This window comes from Mustelus asterias, chromosome 15 (assembly GCF_964213995.1).
Source record: "Mustelus asterias chromosome 15, sMusAst1.hap1.1, whole genome shotgun sequence".
NCBI classification, from domain to species: domain Eukaryota; kingdom Metazoa; phylum Chordata; class Chondrichthyes; order Carcharhiniformes; family Triakidae; genus Mustelus; species Mustelus asterias.
The window spans coordinates 16,123,739-16,140,689 of NC_135815.1; the positions used below are offsets into that span (position 1 = coordinate 16,123,739).

At 47.6% G+C, this 16,951-nt stretch overlaps 1 protein-coding gene across 9 annotated transcripts in view; it reads right to left on the reverse strand.

Moving 5' to 3' along the window:
* Positions 1-16,951, reverse strand: part of rasgrp3 (RAS guanyl releasing protein 3 (calcium and DAG-regulated)) — a 118,039-nt gene that overhangs the window by 73,948 nt on the left and 27,140 nt on the right. For 3 of the 9 annotated variants that reach the window (XM_078229559.1, XM_078229556.1, XM_078229551.1), the window contains exon 1: positions 3,210-3,462. The exons of 3 other annotated variants lie outside the window; for them this stretch is intronic. The gene's annotated coding sequence lies outside the window, so the exon portion shown is untranslated. Of the gene's footprint in view, positions 1-2,709; positions 2,930-3,209; positions 3,463-16,951 lie in introns of those variants that run through there. 3 more of the 9 variants (XM_078229557.1, XM_078229553.1, XM_078229560.1) reach the window with 3 other exon arrangements.

Below are 16,951 nucleotides of genomic sequence, written 5' to 3' on the forward strand. Positions count from 1 at the left end.
GGGGCAACTTAACATGGCCAATCCACCTAACCTACACACTTAAGTCTTCTTCAGCCCAAGTCTTACATTTTATTTAAATTGCCTCCTTATAAAATGACATCATAAGAAGAGCAGCAACTGATTGGGAAGCAGGTGAGTGCTTATTTAAGTCTTTAGTTTATGTCTGTTGAACCAATTAATGGTCTAATAAATAAAATGGACTAATAAATAAAGTCATGACAGGACTCCTCATTCGCATTCAATGCATATCCTGTTCCATGTGGGAACTCCAGGAACCTGACACAGCCAAACGTGCAGGATAGCCGACAGTTTAACTTCAGCATTGAAAAAGCTTTTAGAAACAATAATTTGGGTCAACTTTAGCAGTGGCTTGGACAAATGGGGGTCAGTTAAGGTAAACAAGCATGGGTTTGTGAGGCAAACTCTGTTTGACAAATTGTGTTTTGATTGTTACTTCATCAAAAATCTCAGAGGGAAGATGGGGGTAACATGGTCGATGTAATGTACACGGACTTCAGAAAGACTTTTGATAGAGAGTCATATAACAGGCTGGTCAACAAAGTCAAAGCCCATGGAATAAGAGGAACAGTGGTCGCATGGATATGAAGTTGGCTGAAGGAAAGGAAGCAGTGGGAGTGGCAAACGGTTGTTTATCAGACTACAGGAATGTATACACTGTAGCAGGGTCTCCCTGGAGTCAGTGTTAAGGCCACTGCTTTTCTTGATCTTATTAATGACTTTTTGGCTTGGGTGTTCAGGGCACAGTTTCAAAACTTGAAGATGACACAAAATTTGGAAGTACAGGTACTATGAAATCTAAGGCAGATAACTGATATGACTTTACAAGGAGATTGACAGGCTGGTGAAATGGGCAGACACCTTTTACAAAGAGATTTAATGTAGAGAATTGTGACGTGAGAGCTAAGAGAGGCAATAAAAGGTACGGTTTTAATGGGGGTGTAGGAGCAGAGCCACCTGGGGGGGTATAGGCACCCAAAGGTGGCAGGGCAATTTGAGAGAGTGGTTAATAAGACATGCAGAATTTATAAATATGGGGATAGAATACAAAAGCAAGGAAGCTCTGGTGAACTTTTAACACTGGTTCAGCCTCAACTGGATGATTGTGTCCAATTGTGGGCTCCGCATATTAAGAAGGATGTGAAAGCTTTCGAGAAAGTAAAGAAAAGATTCACAAGACTGTTTCCAGGGACTTCAGCTACTGAGAGAGGTTGGAGTAGCTGGAACTGTTCTCTTTGGAAAAGAGAAGATTGGAGAAGAGTTGTTCAAAATTATGAGGGGTCTGGACAGACAGGGAGAAACTGTTCACATTGGCTGAAGATTGAGGAGCAGGGCACACCAATTTAAGATGATGTGGAGATGTTGGCGTTGGACTGGGGTGGGCACAGTAAGAAGTCTCACAACACCAGGTTAAAGTCCAACAGGTTTATTTGGAATCACGAGCTTTCGGAGCACTGCTCCTTCATCAGGTGAGACTCACCTGATGAAGGAGCAGCACTCAAAGCTCGTGATTCCAAATAAACCTGTAGGACTGTAACATGGTGTTGTGAGACTTCTTACAATTTAAGATGAATAGCGAAGGATCCAAAGATGACACGGGAATTTTTTTTAAAAAATTACTCCATTCTTAAAGTTCCAAAGTCAGTGCTCAGAGTGACTTAATCCATCTCCTTGCTTGCTCCAAAATCAATTCAAATTCAAATTGAATCCAATTCATGGCCCCCACAAGAGAAACAAACGAGATCCAAGCTGACAAGATGAGGCTTTGCACCTGATCTTGGGCTCAATCTTAGTGAAAATTTTTCCTTTACAATGCAAATTCAATAGTGGGTTTCAAAAGAGAATTGCATAACTGCCTCCCCGGATAAAAAAGCTTTACGGAACTACGGGGAAAGACGGGATGGGGGAGTGGAACTAGTGGTGTTGCTCTTGCAGCGAGCTGGCCTGGATAGGATGGGCTGAATGGCCTCTGTCTGTATTGTAAACCATTGTATGATCACGAAAACCCAGGGTTAAATGCAGAGCGAGGGTTCAGCTACAAAGGGTCTGATTGGTGTTGGGGGGGTGGGTGGAGGGACAAACAGTCTTGGGTCACCAAGACGGACAAGGCATGTCCCGATGATACAGTTTTCAAAGGCTTAACGTGGGTATAATCTGGACCAGTTTATCAGTGGCATGTTACCTTACGAAGTAGAAAGAAATCCTCAATCTGACCTGTGGTCATGTTTCAGGTGAGCATAAGGGAATGACCTGACCTTACACTTGGAAAGGGACTGCAGAAGCTCTCTGTTCAGACCACTCATTTCTGCAGGTCTTTAAGCACAGTTAGGGTTAGAGGTTCAAAAATGGTTCCTCAAAAAGGTGGGTGACAAGAACAAGGCCCCCCCCCTACTTCTCACCACCACAGTTGTTGGCGTGTTTGAAAAAAAAGGTTTGTCTTCACTTGGCAGCTTGAGGGAGATTGACAATGATTCCTGCAGTCTCTATTCCCAGGCCCACGTGCACAGAGAGTTTCAGTTCTAATTTATACCGGAGACATAAAAGGCTGAACTTCGAAAGAGAAAACACCAGCCCTATTCCTGTAAAATTGATTTACAAAATCTTCAACAGCCCCGAAACTCCCAAAAGCATTTCTACATCTTCGATTTGTCCCTCCTGCATTTCCACAGTTCAAAAACAAGATACACTTACCGGGTCTTCACTCTTATATCCACCGGTGCACTGCCCAACGCAAAAACATGCCCCCCACCCCCGCCCACTTACCCCCCTGAGTTATATTAATACGCAGAAGCCCATAAACCTTAAACTCCTTAACGGTGGTTGCTAAGCTGATGCATCATGTGATGTCATGATCTAGGCATGTAAATTATGTAAGCTAAGCGAGCGATAGAGAACTCCCGTTTGTGCTCGAAATAGTTGGAGGGAGAGGGAGAAAGGCACACACACACACACACACATACTGACACCCCGTGAGTGAGACAGATAAAGAGATGCACAGCACTGGAGGGAGGGAGAGTGAACAGTGTGTTTCTGCAGAATGAAACTGACACTCTAATGCACAGCAGTCCTGCGCTCCTCTCAATCAGTTACCCAAAGAACAAAGTACTTCTCAAAAGAACTGTCAATGATTAATCTTTCTCTCTCTTGCATGCAATTTAAGAGTTAGGCACCAAAGTTATTTATATACTTACACGGTGCGGGGGGAAATCAACCATGCTTGTGGTCAGCACAACAACATTACATCCTCTCTCCTCAACCCCAGTATACACACACACAGCTGGTGGATATGACAGGGGGGGGGGGGGGGGGGAATCAACCATGCCTCTGGTTAGGGTAACTGCATTATATCCTACCCCCCTCAATCCCAGCACACACACAGCTGGTGAATGTGACAGTCTCTTCTCTCTCTGAAAGTCTCTCCCTAAAGCACAGAGGACAACTGGTTCTTTTGGAGGTGTACGATACAAAGGCCAGTTTGCAGTGCTCCTCTTATAGAAAGGGGTTGGAGGGGGGGGGGGGGAGGGGGGAGGAGCTTGTCACGCGAATTATATATTCAACACTTGTATCTGCCTCGCTCCACATTCTCCCAGCCCATAAGCAATGCACTACAAATAGTGGATCCCTCTCACAGGCATTCAGGCTTGTTTATACAGATCACAAGACTAAATACCTTTAGGTTTCCTTACTAGCACCTCCCCTCTCTCACACGCACACACACACACTCAAAACATCTTGTCCAACAGCCGTTCTGTTTATTATGACTGGAAATCAGAGATTCAAGATAAACAAACGATTTAAATTGTCCTGCACTCAGTCAGGTGCCTCATATTTGCACCGTGGAAAGCATTCTTTCTGGTTGTATCACAGCTTGGTGTGGCTCCTGCTCTGCCCAAGACCGCAAGGAACTACAAAAGGTCGTGAATGTAGCCCAGTCCATCACGCAAGCCAGACCCCCCCCCATCCATTGACTCTGTCTACACTTCCCGCTGCCTCGGCAAAGCAGCCAGCATAATTAAAGACCCCACGCACACCAGACATTCTCTCTTCCACCTTCTTCCGTCGGGGAAAAAGAGACAGAAGTCTGAGGTCACATACCAACCAACTCAAGAACAGCTTCTTCCCTGCTGCCATCAGACTTTTGAATGGATCTACCTTGCATTAAGGTGATCTTTTTCTATACCCTAGATATGACTGTAACACTACATTCTGCACTCTCTCGTTTCCTTCTCTATGAACAGTATGCTTTGTCTGTATAGCGTGCAAGAAACAATACTTTTCACTGTATGTTAATACATGTGACAATAATAAATAAAATAAAATATTTCTGCTCAGTCACCTAAAATAAACCATTTTCTTTTGTCTGGTGCTTTGTCTCTCAAGAGTGAGGCACTTTGTACATCTTCCAGATTTGATGCCAGTTTCTGCTCAGTCAGTCCTGGCACCTCTACCCACACACATAATGGGAGGCGGTGGCGTAGTGGTATTGTCACTGGACTAGTAATCCAGAGACCCAGGGTTATGCCCTGGGAACCTGAGTTCGAATCCCACCACAGCAGATGGTAAAATTGTAATTCAATAAAAATATGGAAGGCACCGTAGCTCTGCTGCCTCACAGCGCCAGGGACCCGGGTTCGATTCCCGGCTTGGGTCACTCTGTGTGGAGTTTGCACGTTCTCCCCGTATCTGCGTGGGTTTCCTCCGGGTGCTCCGGTCTCTTCTCACAGTCCAAAAGATGTGCGGGTTAGGTTGACTGGCCGTGCTAAATTGACCCTTAGTGTGAGCGGGACTAGCAGGGTAAATATGTGGGGATATGATCTGGGAGGGATTGCGGTCGGCGCAGAGTTGATGGGCCGAATGGCTTGGTAGAGATTCTATGAAAAGACTACTGATTACCATGTAACCAGTGTTATTCTGTCTTTTAGCTGACGTCCTTGGGTCTGGTCTACATGTGACCCCACATACATAGCAGTCGTGTGGTTGAGTCTTAAATCCCCCAGGGATGTGGACAATAAATGCTGACCCACGAACAAATGTAAAGAAAATTCGGGAACAGATTTTAGCAGCTGCTTAGCAAGGGAAAGCTGGATATACCATAGCTAGAGGGTTGGAGTCATTTCTGATGCGTGAATTTCCTGCTGTGACATATAGGATACTGAGGGGGCTTGACAGGGTAGTTGCTAAGAAGTTGTTTCCCCATGTGAGAGAGTCTAGGATCAGAGGGAATAATCGCAGAGTAAAGGGTCGCCAATTTAGGACAGAGATGAGGAGGAATTTCTTCTCACAGAGGGTAGTGAATCTGTGGAATTCTTTACTGCAGAGAGCTCTGAGAGGCCAGGACACTAAGTATGATGAGATAAACAGATTGTTAATCAGTAAAGGAATCAAGGGTTATGTGAAAGAGGTCAGAAAGTGGATTATTCTATCAGATTGGTCATGATCTCATCGAATGGCGGAGCAGACTCGATGGGCCGAATGGCCTACTTCTGCTCCTACGTTTTACGGCCACCTTCCTGATGCCCAGTCCCTTGATCAGACACCGAGTGCTTCAGAGGTATGGGGCACAGGGAAATTTCAGGATTTGTGCGTCAGGTCTAATGTCCAGACATCCGTGTGCTTTTGCTGGCTACCTGTCCCATCCCCACTCTGGCTGCAGAGCACTTGTATTGTAGTGTTCAATTGTTGTGTGTGTGATAACTGATCTACGCTCACTGTGCTTGATTGGTTAAGTCTGGGCGTTTATTCAGAGCAAAGCAAACAGATTGGGCGCTGAGCTATAAGCAGAAGTGCAGACACTTTGCGGTGCTGGAGATATTTCAAAACTCTTGTAAAATAAACCTAGAAATTCGGTGTTATCTCTGTTTTGCTCTGAGATATATAAAATATACACAGGAGCAAATGCCACACCATGATCCCACCTCCAATCTATCCTCAATGATATGCAGAGAGTAAGTACCTCAGCCAGTGGCTGCGAGTGTGAAATTGAGTCATTCTCACCCTCTTCTCGTCATTTCTCAATTTGCCCGGCCAGATTGTACCCGTCACAGGGGTAAGATTGGTGTGAGACGAGAAGGAGAAAGTGAGAGGTGCAGGGTAACTTTAATTGGTAACAGGAATTACAATTTTGAACCCGCTCTTACTGGGCAAGCAGACAATCACCAGTGTAGTAAGTCCCGGATGCATGCAAAGCTCATGCTAAGCAGACAGCACATGTTGGCGTGCTGCATGAACATCAATGAACAGGTATGGGTTAAACATGGATCATAATCCCAGTGCTCCTGTGAGGGCTATTGAATCAAGCCCCCATTGACTTTGATGTGGAGATGTTGGCCTTGGACTGGGGTGGGCTCAGTAAAAAGTCTCACAACACCAGGTTAAAGCCCAACAGGTTTACTTAGAATCACGAGCTTTCGGAGCACTGTTCCTGTGGTGAACCATCGTTGGTTCACCACTGGGGGTTGTTATTATGTTACTGTTGGGCTAGGGTGTTGTTACTGTGGGGGTTGTACTATGTTGTTGGGTTAGGGTGTTTACCTGTTATAAGAGTTATCATGGCACATTCCAGTGGGGTCCCGCCTTCGGTGGCGAGGTATAAGACCCCCTGCTCCGGCAGGACCCCTTCAGTCTGAACTGGTGTATTCGTGTTAGTAGTTCCATTGTTACTTTATTAAAGCCTTCAATACCGAAGCCTTGGTTCCATGTGCTTATTGACGCGCATCAATTTAATAAAGTAAACAGAAAACTCACAACTGTGCAACAAGAAGAAAAAAACAGAGAGTATGGAACAGATTCTAAAACCGGATCGTCTGACACTGGACCCACGTGCGGTCGGTGCAGCTAACACATTCGACCATTGGTGGAAGTGCTTTGAGGACTACCTGGCAGCCTCGGTAGCTATCACTACGGACAGTGATAGACTCCAGGTCCTCCACGCAAGGGTAAGCGACACGATTTACCCTAGCCATTCGCGCAGCTCCCACTTACCAGGGTGCCGTCGAGCTCCTAAAGAAAAGATACACTATGCCACCCAACGAGATACACGCTCGTTACCTCCTCGCTACACGACGTCGGCAGTCAGGCGAAACCATGGAGGATTATGCCAATGAGCTCCTGCAGCTTGCCAGGGGTTGCGACTGTAAGGACGTCTCCGCCGATCAGTATATGTACGACCTCGCCCGAGACGCGTTCGTAGCAGGGGTAGGGTCCTCGTACATCAGGCTTAAATTGCTAGAAAAGGGGAAACTCAACTTGACCCAGGCAATGGAGATGGCCGTGAGGTTGGAGGCGGCGTCGAAGAGCTTGGCGCTGTACCCCGAGGACCACGTGCAGTCAACGTGGTTGGAGCAAGCTCAGCTCCCTCCTCGCCCCGCGAACGCGCGCTCCCAGATCGATTCGACGACGGCGGCAGCTCCAGGTGGCCAGCGATGCTATTTTTGTGGAGGGGCCAAGCATCCACGGCAACAGTGTCCGGCAAGAACGGCAATCTGCAGCCAGTGCGGTAAAAAAGGCCACTACGGCAAAGTCTGCAGGTCCAAACCTAAAAACGGCAGTGCAGCTTGTAACCCTCCAGAACGGAGACCATCTCTTTCGGCGTCGCAGTACCCACGAGGTCCGACCACGTGCGATCTCAGGACGGCGCCATCGTGGCAGACAGAGGAGGAGGAAGACCACCAGGAGTCGCTGCGCTTGGCGCCCTCGCCCACGTGCGATTCATGGGGGCGGCCATCATGGTCCACGACGACTAGGAGCGACCAGCAGGGGTCCTCAGCATCCACATCGGCAGCATGCAGTGACGCCCAGGGGCCAACGGTGGCGTCGATCTCCCTGGATCAGACGAGGCATTACAGACTGGAACATTCTATGATGGAGGTAAAGGTTAGTGGCAGAACTGTGAATTGTCTGTTTGACAGTGGAAGCACCGAAAGTTTCATACACCCTGAAACTGCTAAAAGGTGTGGACTCCGGATTCTCCCTGCCAAACAGACAATTTCCATGGCATCACGGTCCCGGTCTGTACCGATCCAAGGACGATGTATGGTAACTCTTGAGGTACAGGGCACAATTTACGAGCAATACAGGCTCCTTGTGCTACCTCACCTTTGCGCGCCAATTCTCCTCGGACTAAACTTTATGGTCCACATGAAGAGTGTGATCCTACAGTACGGTGGGCCACTCCCTTCACTGGCAGTAGGGAATCAGCCGCAGCCTCCAAATTGCCCAAAGCGCCCCGCGTGCAATTTATCCACCCTGAAGATCACGACACCATCCCTTTTTAAAAATCTGGTACCTGGCTGCAAGCCCATCGCTACTAAAAGTAGGCGTTACAGCGCTGAGGACCGGATCTTTATTAGATCTGAGGTTCAGCGGCTCCTCAAGGAAGGGATCATACAGGCCAGTGCTAGTCCGTGGAGAGCGCAGGTCGTGGTAGTCAAAAGCGGGAACAAACCTCGGATGGTCATCGACTATAGTCAGACCATTAATAGATACACGCAGCTGGATGCGTATCCTCTCCCGCGCATTTCTGATATGGTCAATCAGATTGCGCAGTACCGAGTGTTTTCTACCATAGACCTTAAGTCCGCCTACCATCAACTCCCCATCCGCCCAGAGGACCAACAATATACGGCTTTTGAGGCGGATGGTCGTCTATACCAATTCCTCAGGGTTCCATTTGGTGTCACCAATGGGGTCTCGGTCTTCCAGCGTGCTATGGATCGAATGGTGGACCAGAACGGGTTGCGGGCTACCTTCCCGTACCTGGATAACGTCACCATCTGCGGCCATGACCAGCAGGACCACGACACGAATCTCCAACACTTTCTGCGCACTGCATCTTGCCTGAATCTGACCTATAACAGGGAGAAGTGCGTATTCCGTACGCGTAGGTTAGCCATCCTCAGATACGTGGTGGAAAACGGGGTCATTGGCCCTGATCCAGACCGTATGCGCCCACTCACTGAACTTCCCTTGCCCGCTAGCACGAAAGCACTGAGGAGATGCCTCGGGTTTTTTTCATATTATGCACAGTGGGTCCCCAACTACGCGGACAAAGCTCGTCCGCTCATTAAGTCCACGACCTTTCCACTTAAGCCGGAGGCCCAATTGGCCTTCAAGGTTTTGAAGAGCGACATCTCGAAAGCCACGATGCATGCGGTGGATGAATCCATCCCTTTCCAGGTGGAGAGTGATGCATCTGACTTCGCCCTAGCCGCCACACTAAACCAGGCAGGCAGGCCCGTCGCGTTCTTTTCCCGCACCCTTCAAGGCCCAGAAATTCGGCATTCAGCGGTGGAAAAGGAGGCTCAGGCCATTGTGGAGGCAGTCAGACACTGGCGCCATTACCTGACAGGTAAGCGGTTCACCCTGATCACGGATCAACGATCCGTGGCGTTTATGTTCAGTAACACGCAGAGGGGCAAGATCAAGAACGATAAGATCTTGCGGTGGAGAATTGAGCTCTCCACCTATAATTACGATATTATGTATCGTCCAGGGAAGCTCAATGAGCCCTCGGATGCCCTCTCGCGCGGAACATGCGCCATCATGCAGGAGGACCGCTTGAAGGCTCTCCACAATGATCTGTGTCATCCTGGAGTCACCAGACTCTACCACTTCATCAAAGCCCGCAACCTGCCTTACTCGGTGGAGGATGTCAGGTCAGTGACTAGAAGCTGTCGGATTTGCGCAGAATGCAAACCACACTTTTATCGACCAGACCGGGCACAATTGGTCAAGGCCACTCGCCCTTTTGAGAGGCTGAGTGTGGATTTTAAGGGCCCCCTTCCCTCAACGGACCGGAATGTCTATTTTCTCAACATAATAGACGAGTATTCCCGGTTTCCGTTTGTTTTCCCCTGTGCGGACACGTCAACTGCCACCGTCATTAAGGTTTTCAGTGAACTTTTTACCCTGTTCGGGTACCCCTGCTACATTCATAGCGACAGGGGCTCGTCGTTCATGAGCAACGACTTGAGGCAATTCCTGCTCTCATTCGGGATTGCCTCTAGTAGAACCACGAGCTACAACCCTAGGGGTAACGGACAGGTGGAAAGGGAGAATGCTACAGTCTGGAAGGCTGTCCTACTGGCACTGAAATCCAGGGGCCTTCCAGTCTCCCGTTGGCAGGAGGTCCTTCCAAATGCGCTCCATTCTATCCGCTCCCTCCTGTGTACGGCAACCAATGCTACTCCCCACGAGAGGATGTTCTCATTCCCTCGGAGGTCGTCCTCGGGGACCTCATTGCCAGCCTGGTTGACGTACCCAGGACCCATCCTGCTGCGGCGCCATGTGAGGGCTCGCAAGTCCGACCCCTTGGTCGAACCGGTCCAACTCCTCCACGCCAACCCTCAGTATGCCTATGTGGCATATCCTGACGGGCGAGAGGACACTGTCTCCATTAGAGACCTGGCGCCCGCAGGGGACGTAGCAACTCCTGTCGCTCCTATTCCCCCAGTCACGAATCCACTACTATAAGACCATAAGACCATAAGACATAGGAGCGGAAGTAAGGCCATTCGGCCCATCGAGTCCACTCCACCATTCAATCATGGTTGATTTCAACTCCATTTACCCGCTCTCTCCCCATAGCCCTTAATTCCTCGAGAAATCAAGAATTTATCAATTTCTGTCTTGAAGACGCTCAACGTCTCGGCCTCCACAGCCCTCTGTGGCAATGAATTCCACAGACCCACCACTCTCTGGCTGAAGAAATTTCTCCTCATCTCTGTTCTAAAGTGACTCCCTTTTATTCTAAGGCTGTGCCCCCGCGTCCTAGTCTCCCCTGTTAATGGAAACAACTTCCCTACGTCCATCCTATCTAAGCCGTTCATTATCTTGTAAGTTTCTATCAGATCTCCCCTCAACCTCCTAAACTCCAATGAATATAATCCCACGATCCTCAGACGTTCATCGTATGTCAGGCCTACCATTCCTGGGATCATCCGTGTGAATCTCCGCTGGACCCGCTCCAGTGCCAGTATGTCCTTCCTGAGGTGTGGGGCCCAAAATTGCTCACAGTACTCCAAATGGGGCCTAACCAGTGCTTTATAAAGCCTCAGAAGTACATCCCTGCTTTTGTATTCCAAGCCTCTTGAGATAAATGACAACATTACATTTGCTTTCTTAATTACGGACTCAACCTGCAAGTTTACCTTTAGAGAATCCTGGACTAGGACTCCCAAGTCCCTTTGCACTTTAGCATTATGAATTTTGTCACCGTTTAGAAAATAGTCCATGCCTCTATTCTTTTTTCCAAAGTGTACGACCTCGCACTTGCCCACGTTGAATTTCATCAGCCACTTCTTGGACCACTCTCCTAAACTGTCTAAATCTTTCTGCAGCCTCCCCACCTCCTCAATACTACCTGCCCCTCCACCTATCTTTGTATCATCGGCAAACTTGGCCAGAATGCTCCCAGTCCCGTCATCTAGATCGTTAATATATAAAGAGAACAGCTGTGGCCCCAACACTGAACCCTGCGGGACACCACTTGTCACCGGTTGCCATTCTGAGAAAGAACCTTTTATCCCAACTCTCTGCCTTCTGTCTGACAGCCAATCGTCAATCCATGTTAGTACCTTGCCTCGAATACCATGGGCCCTTATTTTACTCAGCAGTCTCCCGTGAGGCACCTTGTCAAAGGCCTTTTGGAAGTCAAGATAGATAACATCCATTGGCTCTCCTTGGTCTAACCTATTTGTTATCTCTTCAAAGAACTCTAACAGGTTTGTCAGGCACGACCTCCCCTTACTAAATCCATGCTGACTTGTCTTAATCCGACCCTGCACTTCCAAGAATTTAGAAATCTCATCCTTAACGATGGATTCTAGAATTTTGCCAACAACTGAGGTTAGGCTAATTGGCCTATAATTTTCCATCTTTTTTCTTGTTCCCTTCTTGAACAGTGGGGTTACAACAGCGATTTTCCAATCCTCTGGGACTTTCCCTGACTCCAGTGACTTTTGAAAGATCATAACTAACGCCTCCACTATTTCTTCAGCTATCTCCTTTAGAACTCTAGGATGTAGCCCATCTGGGCCCGGAGATTTATCAATTTTCAGACCTTTTAGTTTCTCTAGCACTTTCTCCTTTGTGATGGCAACCATATTCAACTCTGCCCCCTGACTTTCCTGAATTGTTGGGATATTACTCATGTCTTCTACTGTGAAGACTGACGCAAAGTACTTATTAAGTTCCTCAGCTATTTCCTTGTCTCCCATCACTAGATTACCAGCGTCATTTTGGAGCGGCCCAATGTCTACTTTTGCCTCCCGTTTGTTTTTAATGTATTTAAAGAAACTTTTACTATCATTCCTAATGTTACTGGCTAGCCTACCTTCATATTTGATCCTCTCCTTCCTTATTTCTCTCTTTGTTATCCTCTGTTTGTTTTTATAGCCTTCCCAATCTTCTGACTTCCCACTACTCTTTGCCACATTATAGGCTCTCTCTTTTGCCTTGATGCATTCCCTGACTTCCTTTGTCAGCCATGGCTGCCTAATCCCCCCTCTGATAACCTTTCTTTTGTTTGGGATGAACCTCTGCACTGTGTCCTCAATTACTCCCAGAAACTCCTGCCATTGCTGTTCTACTGTCTTTCCCATTAGGCTCTGCTTCCAGTCGATTTTTGTCAGTTCCTCCCTCATGCGCCTGTAATTACCTTTATTTAACTGTAGAACCTTCACATCTGATTCTGCCTTCCTTCTTTCAAATTGCAGACTGAATTCTACCATATTATGATCACTGCTTCCTAAGTGTTCCCTTACTTTAAGATCTTTTATCACGTCTGGCTCATTACATAACACTACTCCTCATTACTTCCCCAGACGTGGCGCGGTCAGCACCGGGACCAGTGCATAACACTTTTACTCCCATGTACAGCTTGCCTGAGACTCGGAGATCGGCGCCACCATCATCATCACCACCACCACTACCACCAAACGTTCCAGGATCCCCTGCACCATCGCCTCACCAGGGCCGGCCAGCCCGGGAGTCCTTGAGGGGACAGCCAGACGTTGCTTTGGAAAGAGCGCCACCACAAGCACCTGCTCCGGTTTCGCAACCGGTGTTGAGGAGATCGGCACCTGCTCCGGTTTCGCAACCGGTGTTGAGGAGATCGCAGCGTCGGTGCGGTCCTCCAGACCGTCTGGACTTGTGAATCCTGTGATTTTTCTGTTATTGTCTGTTTATATGGCCTGTTTTTCGTCCACCCCGCCACCTTTTGTTCTTAAAGGAGGGGTGAATGTGGTGAACCATCGTTGGTTCACCACTGGGGTTTGTTACTATGTTACTGTTGGGCTAGGGTGTTGTTACTGTGGGGGTTGTACTATGTTGTTGGGTTAGGGTGTTTACCTGTTATAAGAGTTATCATGGCACATTCCAGTGGGGTCCCGCCTCCGGTGGCGAGGTATAAGACCCCCTGCTCCGGCAGGACCCCTTCAGTCTGAACTGGTGTATTCGTGTTAGTAGTTCCATTGTTACTTTATTAAAGCCTTCAATACCGAAGCCTTGGTTCCATGTGCTTATTGACGCGCATCAGTTCCTTCATCAGGCGAGTAGAGGTAGGTTCACAAACACGGCATATATAGGCAAAGACACAACTGCAAGATAATTAGAGTTTGGAATGTGAGGAATAGTTGGAAAGCGAGTCTTTACAGGTAACCAAGTCTTTGCAGGTACAGATAGTATGAGAGGAGAGAGGGATGATCACAGGTTAAAGAGGTGTGAATTGTTTCAAGCCCGGACAGTTTGTAAGATTTTGCAAGCCCAGGCCAAATGGTGGGGATTACATTTAGTGTGACATGAACCCAAGATCCCGATTGAGGCCGTCCTAATGTGTGCAGAACTTAGCTACCAGTTGGTCTTTAACCTGGTGTTGCGAGACTTCTTACTGTGCCCATTGATTCCGATAGCACACCCTGTGTTTTTGTGTGTGCGCGCATGTGCGTCTACGTGAGTGTGAGAGTGTGTGACAGTGTCTGAATGTGTGTGCGTATGTATGAGTGAGGTGTGTATGTGTGTCAGTGTGAGGTGTGTGCTTTTCCTTTTCCAATATATCTAAACTCAAGAAACACAAGCCACATTTGTGGTACTGTTTCCATCATTGAAACATGTAAACCCTGATATATTCCAGTGAATCCGCTCTGTACTTCCTCCAGGGCCGAATATTCTTCCTGAAGTCTAGGTCCAAAACTGAACCCAATATGCTAAATGACTTGGATCGTGACTTTTTGTACAACTGAAGCATCTTAAAGATAAAGGCCAACATTCCTTTAGCCTTGGGTAAAAATTATGTGCCAGTTCGCCAGCTTTCCGTGATCTGTGTACGCAAACACTCAAATTTCCATGCTCCTCCACAGTTTCGAGTCTCTCATTAAGGGAACATTCCAATTTCTCTTTCTTAGACCTAAAGTGGGAGACGTCACACTTCCCTATATTGAACTGTATCTGCCACAAGTTTGCCCATTCACTCATTTAGCCTGTGTCCCTTTGCCACTTTTATCGACACACCACTTGTCGCATTCCACCAATGGGAGTGCAACAAACTCTCATTGTTTGCTACTTTCTAACAGAAACCAGGTGATCCTAGAAACATAGAAGATAGGAGCAGAAGGAGGCCATTTGGCCCTTCGAGCCTGCTCCGCCATTCATTACGATCATGGCTGATCATCCAACTCAATAGCCTGATCCTGCTTTTATCAGGAATAGGAATCCCACCGAGATTCACCTCTTTGAACACTAGGTTTTTAACGTTTATTTATTAGTGTCACAAGTAGGCTTACATTAACACTGCAATGAAGTTACTGTGAAAATCCCCTAGTTGCCACACTCCGGCACCTGTTCGGGTACACTGAGGGAGAATTTAGCATGGTTGACGCACCTAACCAGCACGTCTTTTGGACTATGGAAGAAAATGGAGAACTCGGAGGAAACCCACGCAGACATGGGGAGAATGTGCAGACTCCGCACCGACAGTGACCCAAGCTGGGAATCGAACTCGGTTGCCTGGCGCTGTGTTATCCACTGGGCCACCGTGCCACCAGTGGTGATATTACTTGTATTTCCACACTGGTTGAGATTATCTACCTCAGTTACAGGGATCCTGAATCCAAGCTGGAGATGTCTTGGCCGATGTGGCTTCTTTATACCTCGCTGGCACTGGATCAGCCATTCTAACCGTTCAAGAGACAGCTTCGGTTAAACATCACAGTAAGCACCGAGTAGCTGCTGTGATTTTCCTCTTCTGGGTTACGAGTCGAGATATCTTTCACTTCCCCTTGCCAGTGCTCTCAGTCAGAAAGAAATACCGCCCGCCTGAACAGAAACAATGCACCCTTGTGCTCTTCAAAGTATTTTTCAGCTTTTGGTATAATCTTACCTACACGGGGAGGAGGAATCCATTGGTTCCAGGTCCTGGACCTTGCAACAATTTAATAAGAACTTAATAAGATTTGATTGAGCAGAAGAACACTAAACTAACAAAAGCCACTCTGTGTAAATCACAAGCTTGCGGTCTTCCACAATCATGAATGCACATATGATTTTACCAGCGGTGATTTATGGTTGGGAACCACGAGGGAGCTACTTATGACGTTTTGCACATATGCTCCACACTTGGGTAACATTCTTCTCGCATTAAGCTCTGTCCTTGAATAATAATGGAAAATCAGAACGGCTGGTCGAAACTGAATTTATTTATACAACTTACACTATCTAAAGGCAACAAATAGTGGTTCATAAGAAGTGAATTGCAGGTTTCAGATAGTCCATAGCTTTTCTGACTCCCCAAAATATAAAAATATAGAAACTAGAACGGGATGGCACAGTGGTCAGCACCGTTGCCTCACAGCGCCAGGGACCCGGATTCAATTCCTGGCTTGGGTCGCTATCTGTATGGAGTTCTTCACGTGTCTGCGTGGGTTTCCTCCGGGTGCTCCGGTTTCCTCCCACAGTCTGAAAGACGTGCTGGTTAGGGTGCATTGGCCGTGCTAAATTCTCCCTCAGTGTAACCCGAACAGGCGCCAGAGTGTGGTAACTGGGGGATTTTCACAGTAACTTCATTGCAGTGTTAATGTAAGCCTACTTGTGACACTAATAAATAAACTTTTAAAAAACTTAAACTTAGAAGCAGGAATAGGCCATTTGGCCCTTCGAGCCTGCTGCGGCATTCATCTTGATCATCGAATTCAATATCCTGATCCCCCCCTTCCCCCCCATATCCCTTGTCCCTTTAGCCCCAAGAGTGATATCTAATTTCTTCTTGAAGCAAAAATAAATTCACCAATCACACACTCCTAATGGAGATCCCTGCTTGAAGGGAGCATTAGGGCCAGGGATTTTTTAAAAATTCATTCGTGGGATATGGGCATCACTCGCTCGGCCAGCATTTATTGCCCATCCCTAGTTGCCCTTGAGAAGGTGAGAGACGCTGCAGTCCAAGTGCTGACCCACAATGCCGTTAGGGACGGAGTGATTGATACAACGGAGTGGCTTGCTGGTCCATTTCAGAGGGCATTTAAGAGTCAGCCACATTGTTGTGGCTCTGGAGTCACATGTAGGCCAGACCAGGTAAGGACGGCAGATTTCCTTCCCTAAAGAACATTACTGAACCAGATGGGTTTTCTGACAATGGTTTCACGGGCATCAGTAGATTCTTAATTCCAGGTATGTTTTTTTAAATCAAATGCAAATTCTACCATCTGCCGTGGCGGGACTGGAACCCGGGTCCCCAGAACATTAGCTGAGTTTCTGGATTAATAGCCAAACCAGGATACTGCGAGGCCTGGATAGAGTGGGTGTGGAGAGGATGTTTCCACTAGTAGGAAAAACTAGAACCAGAGGGCACAACCTCAGGCTAAAGGGACGATCCTTTAAAACAGAGATGAGGAGGAATTTCTTCAGCCAGAGAGTGGTGAATCTGTGGAACTCTTTGCCGCAG